We start from the raw sequence: 14,957 nt of genomic DNA, 5'->3' as shown, positions 1-14,957 counted from the left end.
ACTAAATAAGTTGTTGAACATCTTTTCCATCCCTTACGCAGAATACTTATTAAGTTTGCTCTTTTGTCTATAGCCCCTAGCTACGATGTTTGTTTTTCACTATTTTTTTTTTCATTTTTCTGTTTTTACTCATTTCGACCCCAATGAGGCGGAGTGGTTCCGAAATGAACTGGTGGTTCCAGGGAGTCCCACCCCCTTTCTCATTCCTATAATTCCTCCTCATTTTTCATTTTGAATACTGGTTTTGGTTCTAGTTTCCAATCGTTCCAGGCTTAGTCTTTAAATCAATCAAAGAGGTGCCTATATCAATCACTTCTAGAAAAAATGGAGGAAAAAGAAAAAAAAGAAAAAGAAAAACTGGAGCCTTTTTTTGGTAATTGAAGAGGTGACCTCATTTTTGTTTTCGATTTTTTTTGTGTATTTGAGAAGGGGGAGGAGGCTGGTGTATAGGGTAATTCCGAACGACAATTTTATAAATTACAAATGTTCAGTTGGTTGTGATTTCTAGAAGTGAAAACTCAGAAATATTCCTTAAAGGTTTGAAAAATAAAAATCAATAACGATCTGAGCTTTTATAAAGTTCTTAAAATTAAAAAAAAACCAAACTTATCAAACCGTAGTGAAGTATTTATTTTTTTAATTTATCAAAATTAGAGACTTTTAAAACGTGCTTTTAAAAAAATTATTACAAATTCAAAATTATCAAAAACTAAAGAACTGTAATTGTTAGGTTTCTTTAAATAAAACTTTTTTTGTTGAAAGTTGAGCAGAAAGATGATTGTTGCTCTCGAGAATCACCATCCATTAAAAAAGTTACATCCAGTTCCCTCTCTTGATACCACTCAAAGTCTATTTTTTCCCCTTGAATTCATCATTCTGTTTAAATGACTCAAATTCCTTTGTTTATGCTTATAACCTGCCTGCCTCCTCACTTCAGACGTTATTGAGCTTCATTTTTTCAATCTTTTTAATCACTTGATTTGTTTATTTTGGCGACCGGAAAAAAGTCATTGCGAAAAAGTTTCAGGTACACTTTTTGAAATAACTTAAAAGTGGAGTAGCGCCAGTGGTGAAATTGTTGAAAACCACCCCTTTGGTCCCAAAATGACCAAATATCATGATAAAACTTTTCAAACATTTTTTGAAAATTTTTTATTTACTGTCAAAAAGTGGTAATTACTCAATTTTGCCACTCATAATTTTGAAAGTCGATCAAAAAAAAAATTGTTTTTTCGCCTTTTTAATGTTTTAGTTTTGTTTGAATTAATTGTATTCAAACATTGTAGGGGTCGAAACATGCGACATTTGTTTAAATTTCCTCAAAAGCTCGTATTTTTCAAAATTTTGACAATTTGCCAAAACGTTGACCGGAAATTATGACAAATCTGAAATTTTTGGAATGTTGTATATTCAATTGTTCTGGATCATTATAAGTGCATTCAGACAAAATTCCCACTGGCGCTACTCCACCTTTAACTTTTCATATATTTTCAGTGTGAGCACAGAAAACAATTTTTTTGAATATCTTTTATTTCAACTTTTTTGGTTTATTTGGAAAATGACGCCTCGCCTGTCACCATAAATATAATTAGCTAGTTGAGAAGTCAGAAAAGTGATGACAAAGCTAGCCAGACTAAATTTTGATCATTCGTTTTATATGTTTTTCACAATGTTTCATATACATATCACGCTGAATTTGCAGTTTGTGCAGCTTGTCGTGAGTTATTATGGTGGCATAGTAGTGTTCAGATATCAATTCTTTGAATTTTTAAAACCACAGTTGATTTGCCACAGACACAGAAGCCATAATGCACGACTATGTAAATTAACTATTATTACTGTTCAAAAAGTATTTGATAGCACAATGAGCGCAGCCGCCATGAAATAAGGTTAGCGATGGGGCACTCAAACTTAGCAATCTCTAGGTATCTAGGAAATGAATTGTAAGTCATTTTTAAAAACAACGTTTTTTATCTATGACTAACAAGCCAAGGTTTTCTTTTTGTTATCTTGAAACACTCAAAACTTCAATTCATCACTTTCGTTTCATTCAATTCTATTTTCAGATTTAAATATCTTATATATATGCGTTTCCCCATGTTTCTCCGAATTGAAATAAAATATCAAAACAAGGCCTAATGACACCTTTCCTATCGTAGATCTTTGAACGTTTTCACATGTTTTCAAAAGTCTCAAATAGCGCATTTTCTCGAATTTCGTGTTTGTTGCAGATTAATTGAATATGAAAAAGTAATGCATTAATAATATTTGAAGCGACTCTGTGGATACAAGAATCATAATTGGTTAATTAGATATGTAAATGCTATACAGTAGTGTGATATATGGTTTTTCGACTAAACCGCTCAATGATTTAGCAAACATTCATAAACACTGCTTAAGCCAAGTTTTAGAATTTTTAAAGTTTTTAATGGAAGCTGTGAAACGCAAAATTACACAAAATTTTGAGAGAAAAACTTCTAGAATTTTTATTTTCGTGTTAAATCGTATTAGGAAAGGTCAGTATCAGTAACAGCATATTCTAAAATTCAAAATGTAATTTTTTTCCTTGACTTGGAATTTCTGGTTACTCAATCATTTTAGAAAATTTCCCACTACCGCTTTTCCGTCTGTAATGTAATGAAAAACAACCTTCGAATAAAATTAAACTTTGATCAAGTTTTTGAGAACTAGGATTTTCAATCTTGAAGCTCCCGTTTTTTTTGTTTAAGGCTATTCTTATCAAACAGATACCAAAATCTGTTCCAAATACATCAAGCTACATTCATTTCTTTATTATATTCTCCACTTCTTCTGTTTCTTTTCATCATTGACTCAACGTTGTTTCTCTAGGGAACCATCATTTGAAACTCCGGATACTTATGCGTAAGCTTCTTGTTCCAAATGCAATAATTTATTAGTGCGACCAACGTCTCACTCGGTTTCTCTCAATGTTTGATGTTTGAAGTTCATTTTAATTTTTTTTGTTTAAATTTTCTCTTCTAAAGAGACCCTAAAAGAGCATTAGTCTGATCAATCATCTTCCATCATGGATCTTTGAGCATTTCGAAAAGAATGGAAAAATGGGAGAACATAGGAGAAAAATGAAATGAGAAAAGAGTGTCCTTATCAAAAGAAGCCAGTTTTCCAATTGCTCTTTTTTCTGCATCAACTCAATGCTTGGCAGGTTATACCAGTAAGCTAATTTTTTCAGACGTCTCGGTTCATTGAAGTTTGTGATTCGTAGTGTTGCTTTTTCTATTTGATTGCTTTCTTTTTACTTGGAATTGGAATTCAATGAAATGCCAACTTGTTACTTTCATTGCGTTTGTAAACACTCCTCAGACTTGAAGTAGCACTAGTAAGTGCTAAAACTACCTTTATAATTTAGTTTTGTTACAAATATTTGTAGCTACATTTCGAGGATTCAATTTTGGATTAATTTTTTAAAAGTTCAACGTTTCTCGGAAACTCGGCCAAAATCCGAAAATTGGGCAATTTTTGGAGTGTTCTAACATAAAGATTAGTTTCATTCTAATTATAATAAATGTGTAATTGAAAAAAATTTCAATGACAAGGCTCAAATCATTTAATTTTTTTTAGAAAAGAGCAATGTGCCGATTCAGTTGGTTCTTGAAAAATTCAAAAACATAACTTTTGGGGCAACTATTTCATAATTAACAAACCCTTGTGAAGCCTAACCGCACACTTGAAAATTTCTGATAAATCTCACATTTTTAAACTTCAAGTTTCTGTGGGGTTAAAATATACAAGCACCGAAATAATATTATTTTCCGAATTTCAAAAAAAAAAGTATAAAAATTTATTACATGCTGATCTCGATCGGCACCAGTCACGCATAAACGCCTCAAGAAACACAAACTGTTTCGAGTCAAACTGAAAATAACCAAAACTCGGTGCTCACGCATAATATAAAAACATTCCCAGACCAGTAGTTTGTCCAGAAAAATCGAAACATTCAACGTATGTACTTCTTGAATTTTCACGGAAAACCTCATCTCTTGATTCTCAGTTTTTGCCCATTTTTCAGACAATTTGTGCGATGATGTGAAATTTTCAAATGTTTGCTTTCAGACCAGTACTCAAAAGAGTATGAAAACAGAATGAAAACTCATTAAGATCTCATTCTCGACAAAAAATGAAAGCTCATAATAATTTTTAAATGTCACAAGACTTCATCTTGCATATTATCTAATTTCAAGTTTTTATACCCTGCAATTATATTCAAAAAAGGTTTTTCCTTATTTAGAAAATGTCAATAGTAATTGACCTATGATGAAAAAAGTTTATAGTATGTCTGTTTGCAGACAAGATTAGTTCAGAGACGAACAACAATTTTGATCTAAAATTTTTAATATCTGTTATTCGTCTGTTACTAAATCTAATCCGATGTCCTTGCAAAAACGCCAAACTCTAAAAAGGATTAAGATTTGATAGTGCTCTAGAAATTCTGTTTTTAACAACAAAAACATTCGAAAAGCTGATTCAAAAAAAAAAGAACGATAGTTTATGGTCAAAATTATTGTCTTGTTTTTTAAAAAGACATCCATATTTTTGATGAGGGTAAGTGCGAATTAATCATAAACAACAAAATCACTTTTTTAAAGGTACACAATGTATTTTTTGTAACGTTCTTTCATAGAAAATTTTATGGTTAGGTTTATTCTCAGGCTATATTTTTCAAGCTTCGGACCAAGATTAGATTTATCTTCAGGCTTACAATTAGGCATAAACATTGGCTTAGGCTCAGACTTAGACAAAGGGTTGGACTCAGCTTAGATTTAGGCTTATTACCTGTCTACGGTCGTTTCATAATGTGATGTGGAATATAAAACTCTGATTAACTCCTGAAATGAATTCTCAGACTTTTCCAAAAGACTTGCTGAACCATTTTTGAGTCTATACGAAACTACCTTCGCCATCTATTTTTTTCACTTTTTGAGCACAATAATCGAACTTTGAATGACCCAATAATTTTTCTATAACGCTCTCTTAACTACACTACAGCCAATTATATTTTCATACTCTGCCCTCAATGCTTTCCGACCTACGGTTGTTCTAGGGCACCACATGATCCTTGTGACATCAATTGTCTAGGCTTGCTTTTTAGCGGTAACACAAGAAGAAACAAACCACAGAAAAAAGATCGGTGGTGTATGTCTTAGTGACAAGACATTCCGAACATTGACATTTTTGATTGAAGTCGCCTTGTCGCAATGTGCTCAGTGCTCTACTTCCTCCAGACATATCAGTTTTTTCTTGTCTCATTCAATCTCCTCCTCCTTGCAAAAAAAATGATTTTTTTTCTTCTTTTCTTGGTTCCGCCATCATCCAATAATAGACGTCGTCAGCCTTAAGCTTTGACTGGCACACACACATCGACTATTAAAATTTCTCTTATTTTTACCTGTGATCTTGTTATTTGAAAAATTACAACATTTCTAATGCTCAGAACTTTTGGTTCATTTTTTTCAGAACATGCCTTTACCTCATAAAAAAAACTTCACTTATACGGGGTTTGGTAGTGTGGGTCGACCAGGTTGGGGTCACGGCCCCAACCCCTACCTTTTTTTGGGTCGGGGTCGCGTCCCCGACCCATTTTTTTCAAAATTAAAATTGTCAAAAACTTTAAAAAAATTATTTTGTTGTCGAAAAACACGTGTAAAAATGAGAGTTGTTAACAAATGTTGCTATGAACTAAAATTTCCAATGAAAAATGTACCGGACAAAATATGACAACAAAGCAACTTCTCGGCATTCAGAGGCAATTTCCTGCCACACTTTGGCAACTTATTTAGTGCCACTAAAATAAGTTGCCGAATTGCTGGCAGGAAGTTGCCGAGTTGTTGGCAGGAAGTTGTCGCGTAGTGACAGCAAGTGGGAAAAAACACTCCACGGCATTCAGAGGCAACTTCCTGCCATTTTATGGCAACTTTCTGCCAAACTTTGCTTACTTGCAACTTCCTGCCAAACTTTTGCACATTCCTGCCAACATTTAGATGCTGCTGAGCGTTTTTTCCCACTTGCTGCCACTACGTGGCAACTTCCTGCCAACAACTCGGTAACTTCCTGCCAGCAATTCGGCAACTTATTTTAGTGGCACTAAATAAGTTGCCAAAGTGTGGCAGGAAGTTGCCTTTGAATGCCGAGTTGTTTCCGGATGCCGAAAAGCTTCAAAGTTCGGTAACTTCAGCGGGATTTAGGAAATTTCAGTTTGCCGGAAAAATGGGAGTTAAAAACAAATTAAAATTGAATTAATAAAAATTAATCATGCCTCTAATCATATGTATGAAAAAATAAATGTCACACTCCGCCACTTTTTGCCTTTTTAGCACTGTTGTTGTTTTAATTTTACGGATTTTTTTTCACATTTCATGTAATATAAATCGGGGTGGGCGGCAAACAATTTTTCCGGCAATTTGCCGTAAATTGTGTGGTTTTGCACTTATTTTTTGGAAATTTCAGAATTTCAATTTCAAATAGAAAAATTAAACGCATCCTATGAATGTTCCTACATCTATTTTGAAAAGTGAGCATTCTATGAAAATATGTAGAAAAAGGGAAAAAATTCAAAAATGTACTGTTTTAAGTGCTTCCGTCTTATAAAATATCCCTCTAAACTTTTCCGGCAAATCGGCAAACCGGTAATTTGCCGGAATTGAAAATTTCCGGCAAGGCGGCAAACCGGCAATTTGCCGGTTTGCCGCCCACCCCTGATATAAATGTATTGCTGAATAAAGCAATTTTCATAATCAAATCAACCACATTGTCATCAAAAAGCTTCTTCAAAAAACTACGAAAAACTACAAAGTTAGTATCATAGAGTACTTAAAGTTTAAAAGTTTCTCAATATGTACGGTATTTAAGTAGTAACTTTTTAATCTGATAAGATTATACACGACAATTTTATGCAAAAATACAATAAAATCGAAGTTACGGCAGTTCCTATTAAGAAATTTTTAGAACACTTCATTTTCACTGTCCTAGAAATTTGGAATTTATACATAGTCTCGCCCATTTCACGGTTTTTCAAAACATTTTGTTATTACTTCTATACGCTGAATTAAAAACCAAACCATTTTTCGACGGTGTTGTGCTTCCATAGTTCCAAAATTCAATATTGCCTTTGAACTTTTCTTTTATGTCAGCTTATTTTTGTTCTTTTTAGTGTCCCAGCCAACCCACCTAGACAATAAAAGAATAATCTTTGTTAAAATTGTACCTATGCTTGTTATTCACACCACGTGATCCATATTCATAGAGCTGTTAAATCATTCATCAGCATTTTTTTATTTTTATTTGATGTATTTTAAAGAGTAAAGGCGGTTGGAGTGAGGGCTTCTTAAACTTATATGTGACATTCATTCCGTGAATTTTTTAAAAATTTTTGGATCAGAACATAAAAAAGATTACTTTACTTATTTTTTGATTTCCATTTTTTTTGGCAGTAAACAAGTTTTAAACATTTGTTCGATGAATTCTAGATTTATATAATGCAAATTATTTAAATTAAAAGTTTTTTGGGAGAAACTTTTGTCATGTTCTCAACAAAGTGTTCATTTCGCAATATTAATTCACTTTACGCATTCTTAAATGTTTTATAAGATTTAGGAACGTTAGGTTGTAAAAGAGAAACATTTATATATACAGGGCTGCCCATAATCCTGAGGACTCTAGTTTCGCACGAAAATCTCACGTCTCAAAAACTAAAAAAATAAGGATTTATTTATTGATAACTACCATGTTTTTCTATTAACTAACATAAAAAACTTTTCGATTAGTCGAACAACGGGAGTTTGGCAGCGTCGTGAGAGTAACATAGAACATAATTATATTATTATGACAAAAATCCGCCTTCGTCTGACTTTCAAACCGAGTCGAATGTGCGCTTTTTGAGATTTTCGCTGTATCTTCCTTCAATCAGTAGCCACGTACACATCAAATCATAAAACTGACGAATTTTTCTAAAAAACGTATTCTACAATCAATATCATTTTAAAAAAGTAATAGTAAACTTTTTAAACTGGTAGGAGTCGCTAAAGACATCATTAGAAACTAAAGCACCCACACTGCTAGGCACTAGCGCGCCAGCGACAATTTAACTTCGGAACATCGGGAGGTTTGCAACGTATTTTTCTATAATATTTAAATACATGGAATTGCAAAAAGCGGGGCATATCGGTTCTATCCACACTAGAATATTTTGGATGAGAAAGCTACATTTTTGAAGAAAAGTGTTAATACAATGTTTCCGCATTTTTAAACAACGAAAAAATAAGTTCCAAAGATTTTTTGTTTTTGTCACTCTCTGAAATGTTACTTTATGTCTAACTGAAACGTTACGCCATCATAATAATTTCAATGCTTCGAACTTTGAGTAATACTCGGCACAGACTAAACTATGCATCAACTCATCTTTCAAACGTGCACGTTTTATAATCGACCGCCATTAATTGTCTCATTTTTCTGCGAAACGATACTTCTCCTTTTTTTTCTACTTCATCATCTAGTTTACTCGCAACTCGTCACTTACTCACTACAGCTTTCCAGTGCAACTGTTACCGAGTGCATCATGTTCTGAATTCTAAGATTAAGAATTGCCTTGTTTTCTGCATCAGTAGAGCAAGACACCATTGGAAATGTGTTTCTGAAATGAGATATTTTTGTGCATTTTGCTAGAAACTTCATCTTATCTGAGGTTTGTTTTGTTGAATAATTTAACAAACATTCCTTGTTCTCTAGTTCCGTAAATATATTTTTCAAATTTTCTAAATTTGAGGAACATGTTTTTACTAAATTGATAGAGCAATAATTTTTGCATTCAAGAAAAATCTCAACAACGTTTAAAATTGTCAAATTAACCGGAATAAAAAATATAGTTATTTTTTTCAATTGTTATAATAAAATTTGATTATAAAATTAACAATTTAGGCATAGTTCTGTTCATTTACTTCTAAACATTTTTAGATTTTATATCACTTTCGACCGTAATTTACCGTAAAAATTTGATGCCCATGAAAATTCGATGAAGATTTTCATAAAGCTTATCTGTGGGCGGAGCCTATTTATTTATTTTGTCATGTTCTAAAATTTAAGATTAACTTTGAATACAGTTTGGAACGACTTTTTTAAAACCCTCATTTCCTAGAATTATATTTTTGAAAATAAATCAAACTTAAAATCGGTTAGACAAAATAAAAAATAGATACCTCTATAGATAGATACCTAAATGGATTTTTTATTTGCGTTTTTAGTAATGTTGATGGTAGGTTTAATAGTTTGAAAATGACCTGAACGTTGCAGAATTTAGCCGGCATGTGATACAGAAAATGCGCAAAAAATATATGCGGCGCATTTTCAGATACATGATTCGTAAATCTCTCATGCGAACTCTTACCCAAAAGTCTAACACTCTTCAAAAAAATGCCAGGCTCCACCCATGTCTTGCCACGTTGCATTTTTAATTTTTTTTTTTGGCTGAACAGAACAACTTCGGAAGAACATCTTTAAAAGTTGATCCCGAATCAGTGTAGCAAAAAATGAAAGTCGCTTCCAGAAAGATAAATGTGTTTCTAAAACAAGGTTTCTGGGCGGCAGACAAGGGGGTCCTGTTGCCGAAAGTTAGTGTGTCTGTGAATGCCTCCTCGTCTAAATCACTTTTGCATGCTTGACTTCCGCTCCTCCCAAAGAGATTCCATGTGTTTTCCTCCTCTTCCCCAGAAGACAAAAATGTCACATATGAAGTTTTTTCTCTTCATTTTTCTTAAATGTCGTTCCTCCGTCTCTGGTTGGAAACAACCTACCCGCCCCGTGCTCCAATGTTTTTCGACTACATGACCCTTGAAAGTTTTTTTTTTCGTTTTCTTTTTTCTTCTAAAAATCGCTGGGGCGTTCTTGTCAAACAAAGAATAGAAAACTTGCTCCCCCTCCTTCTTTCAAGTGACTTCATAATTCTCCGAAACCACCTTATTCAGAAGCGAAAAGATTTATTTTTTGCTCTTTCATTTCTCTGACACGGCACATTTTCACACAACGTAAATGTAGACTTCTGAGTTATTTTCTCTCCTACTGCCCTGTCTTGGAAACGTATATCAGTCTATAATGTTTAAAGTAGGAAAATATTTTTTGCATTTTAAAATTTCAAATGTCGGAAAACTCGCATCCAAGATATTGGCGCAGCTTATTTTCCACAATGTTTAATCAAATCAATGGTTTTGTATAACTATCTAAAGGTGAGAAGTTTTAACAAAAGTGTATGGATAATATTGTTCAACTCATCCTGCAGAATGGTATTTCTCACAATCAAAATTTCTGAGGCAGTGATTGAAAGATTAATGTTCATATTTAAATTCATAAGAAAAATTAAACCGACACTATCTGAACTCTCCGGTGAAAAGGTTGGGGTGTTTTTGCGAAAATTCACATGCCAATTCTTATAATATGTTTTATTCGCAACTTCTTTTTATTGTTAATCTGTCTACCATTGGTTTTCGGAAATTCAAATAGATTGGTTTGCTGGTTCCATGATTGCTTTTTGAGAGGTCACTACAAAAGTATTTTTTGAAAAGTTTTTATACAATTGTATATTTGAGGAATTATGATTTCCTACTAAATTGTACTTGCAAAATTGGCGTACCTCAAAAATTAATATCGAGAAGCACTAGCTTTCATCAGTTGTTTGCAACCAGAACTTTCACTCTTCCTCTTTCTTTTTGAACTCAACTAAAACTTAAACTTTCCAATACATTTTAAGTAATGGAAACTTGGAGAATCTCAACAATAAAGAAGTTCATCAATAAGATGAAACTTCAATGGTGCGGAAAATTTCCGAGAAAGGTTAAAAGATGACACTTGAGAAGTTTTCTGCTCCCCCCGATAATTCTACTCCCATCCGCCGAAGGCTCTTTCTGATTCATACTTATGCTTTTTATGTGACACTCGTGAAAAAAGGTGATGAGGAAATTTGACGATGTGTTCGTCTTCCCCATCTCATTTGGCCCTACTGAGCAAGAAGAAGTTAGAATATGTTAGTAGCATCACGTTTCTTTCCTTCTGTTGTAATATTGCTAATTGTGCTGGGTATTTTTTAGATTGTATCTAGTTTAGAATTGAACAAATTTATTAATACCGTAATTTTGCAAAAATTGGAACTTTAATTGTTAAAAACAGTTGGAGAAATTTGTTGCTATTTTTTCTGAGAATTTTCTAGTTTACCGTCAAAAGGGAGGATATCCGCTAAAACTGAGTTATCGTCCCCTTTGTTTCGAAAAAATTCCAATGGTCGTTTTGGAATTATAGAAATGGCTCTAGTTGATTTTTCACTGTCGGCTTGTCGGTACAAAAATAAAATTCCAAATTTATGCTTTGTTATATCCCATTAAGCTAGATTTTCTCTGCACTTTTGTTCTGAGAAGCATGCAAAATTCATTACTACACAAAACCTATACTCAATCCGCATTTTTAATCTGTGCACAGAATTCAGAATAGTGATCAAAAAAATTGTAAAATCAAGCTCGGATGAAATAAAGTTGGTGGTCGTTATAATCCTCTTTTCGTGCAAAACTCTCAACCCTTTTAGCGTGCGCGTCGAATGATGTGATGAAAAATGCGTCAGAGGAAAATCTTGACTTTCTCACAACTTGGGTGTGTTCGCACGAAAATATTAAAAAATCGGAGCCTTGGTTTTAGAAAGCATTGTTGTTCAGTTATCAAAAGTTTTAGAAAACTTTCATGAGAAACTTGGGTTATATTAAATTTGCCCACAATTCATTCAATTGTAATTTTTTTTTTCTAATTCGATTCTGAACGTGTGCTCACTAAAATATAATTGTTTCAGTTTTTTTCTTTATATTGTTTAAAAATTTTCCCTTATTCCAAAACTTGCTCGTGAAAATACCATGAATACCATTATGAATTGGGATAAAAAAATCCTGTATATTTTGTAATTTTTTTTTTAAATTTTCAGCTCCGATATCAAAATCTTGGGCAAAACTTTATCAAATGTTTTCCTTAATAACAAATATAAATAATATTATTTTTCCTAATCTTATTCCGTCATCGTCTTTAAAAAAATTATAACTTGAGGGAACATATTATCATTTCAGCAGAAAAATGAGCAGAGACTAAAAAACACCGCCTTAATATTGGCATTTTTGCACTGTACTTTTGTTACCACCCTGTCATCCATTTCAAAATTATTTATTATTTTTACTGGCAAACGAAAAAATACCCGCATTCAGCATACCATAGATGATTACTTAATTTCCTCTGCAAGTTTTTTTTTTCTAAAAAAAACAAATCAGTTTTTCAAGTGTAAATTTAACTAGATAATTTTACACCCTTTGGTCTATTTGATGAGACCACAAAATAATCACAGCAGTATCCCGGTACACTTATAGTATTCCTTACATTGTTGTAAATATCAGTTTTCAAAAACTTTTGATTCGGATCTACAACATAAATTTCATATCACATTTTAAGATGTACCATGTTAATAATAGAAATAAAAATGTGTTGAAAACCTTGTACCTGATGCATTTGTCATCACCAATTTTATTTAGATCTCAACTAGACGGATTATAACGACAATGTGGAATTCTATGAAATAATTAGCTGGTCATAATACGCATCATAACCTATATGTGTTAAGATACTTGCTTGACAAACATTATCTGACTTCGTGCGTGTTAAATGCTGTCTGCTTCAAAAAAAAATTCAGCCCAAACATTTGAATTTTTGAATTAGTTACTATTTCCTAAAAAGAACCTGGTAATTTCTTACGTAAAAGCAACTGAGAGTTACAATGAAAGTTTGCAATTCAAACTGTAGGCCGCATTTTAAAACAAAGCACTAGTTTATTTATTTCGTTATTTAAATTACAAAAAAATGAACACTCATATATAATCAGATTAACAATGACTTCCGAATAAAACCTGTGAAATTTTCATTTTTCAAATAAAAAGAAAAATCAAAGTCCGAGAAACAGAAAATAAAGCCGAGAATCAATTTGAAGATTTTCCAACTCGATTGTGGCTCCCACTGGGACTATTTTCAAATTCTATCATCATTTTTTACTTAAAAATCGTCATTTACAGATTATTTTCAGTACTACAAAATATACATATATTTTACCTGTTTATTTTCAATCAAAGAAGTTGAGCAAAAAATCTATGACCGCTAATGTCAGACTACTATTTCGAATATCCGCATTTTATTTTTGAAAGTGATACTTGTTGTCACATGATCACTAAAACGTCTACTCGTCTAATGATCAGTTGATTAGAAAATCATGAATGAAAAAAGTGATGTACTTTTTTGAATGAATGAACACTTTTCAAAAACATTTTTTTTAATGTTTCTCTAATCACTGATAATGTGACATTAAATAACAAAAAACACACACATACATTTTCACAAAAGTTACAAATAAACATTTTTCAAAAATGTAATCCGCCACGAGAAAATAACTGTTCTAAAAGCGTATATCGTAAGAGTTATCGTATTTTTTAACCCGTTTCATTCGTTGCTGACTATCACAAAAGTAAATTTTAACTATGTTTGAAATATTTTTAATCTTAGTTTATAACTACAGACTCACAAAAATTCTTTAAATTCCACAAAAATTTTGAATTTGCCACTACTTTTAATGAAAACTGCAAAATTTGTAAGATAGTAAAACATAGCTTTTGAAATCAGCAGTTTTTGTAGATTTACGCTTTTTGCAGTGATCAGACGGATTGAATTATATTATCATTTTATCAAGCTTTAAGGTTTACTGCCTGCACGTCGCTTTCCAGTCATCTACAGTATCGTTAAGTTGCAAATTTCTCGACCGCGATGAGCCCGTTGTGCTGACTGAGCCATTATGAGGACATCAGAAATCACTGTCTCAGTACTCATTTTTAAAATCACGGATAGTTTTCTCATGGACCTAATTCGATGTCCGCCGCACTTTTTTTTTTGACTTCAAACTACCAATTTCACATGTAGCATGAAAGGTGAAACAATGGCATTCCAATGTTCAACTCTGAGTTATTTGTGGTCATCGACATTTTCCATCACACTTCCTAGAAACTTGCAAGTTTATGAACTTTCTATGTAGCTTTTCTAAGTACTCAACAGCGTTCCAAAACTCGTAGAAATACTAGGCTTCAATAATATTTGTAGACATGTTATTCATGCGTTCACACCTCATCGAGCGTTTGTTTTCGTGGGAAGCTCCACTTCCTTATCTCGATAATTCAAATCCTCAAACATACATACTTAGTATGGACCTAGAAGTGACGAGTAACTTTGAGATTAACTTCCAAAGATTTTTAAGCAGATTATATTTTATCCCTCATAATTTATTTCTAAATTTGGTTGGAAAGCCAAATGCACGTTATCCGAAAAGATGAGGGGATTTTTTTCTTCTCTCCTATTTTTCTAACATATTCATCCGAAACTTCCGATTTATCCTTGTCTCCCTTGCAACATTCATTTCTTTTTTTTTTCATCTCAACTTTTTATTGTGCGCCGTTCTCCAATTTCAAAATCGTCTGTTTTACTACAAAAATTTTAGAAAAATATATTTTGCATGCGCCCCCCCCCCACTAGTTTTTTTAGTTTCTCACTCGTAAACTTTTAAGAAGTTGAGTTAAATTTTTTTGAATGAAAACCATAAAAAACAGAGAAACGGCGAGACAAAAGATTGGCGTGGAGATATCTGAAATTGGAATCAAATAGTTCCTCACATCTTCTCGTTTCCGTCACCTTCTTCCTTGATGGTTTTCTGATGGGAAAATTGGGTAAACACCAGTTTTCTTCTTTTTCTGACTAGGGAATCCCGTAAAAACACGGTGGAAATAGTGAGTATTTTTTGAATTGAACACTCAAGAAATTTATTTACAATCTGAGAAACTGTTTAATTTTAAAATATCAATGTCTGATTTATTTTTACA

This window comes from Caenorhabditis elegans, chromosome X (genome assembly GCF_000002985.6).
Source record: "Caenorhabditis elegans chromosome X".
Lineage (NCBI taxonomy): Eukaryota > Metazoa > Nematoda > Chromadorea > Rhabditida > Rhabditidae > Caenorhabditis > Caenorhabditis elegans.
Note: the sequence above shows the minus strand (reverse complement) of the source record.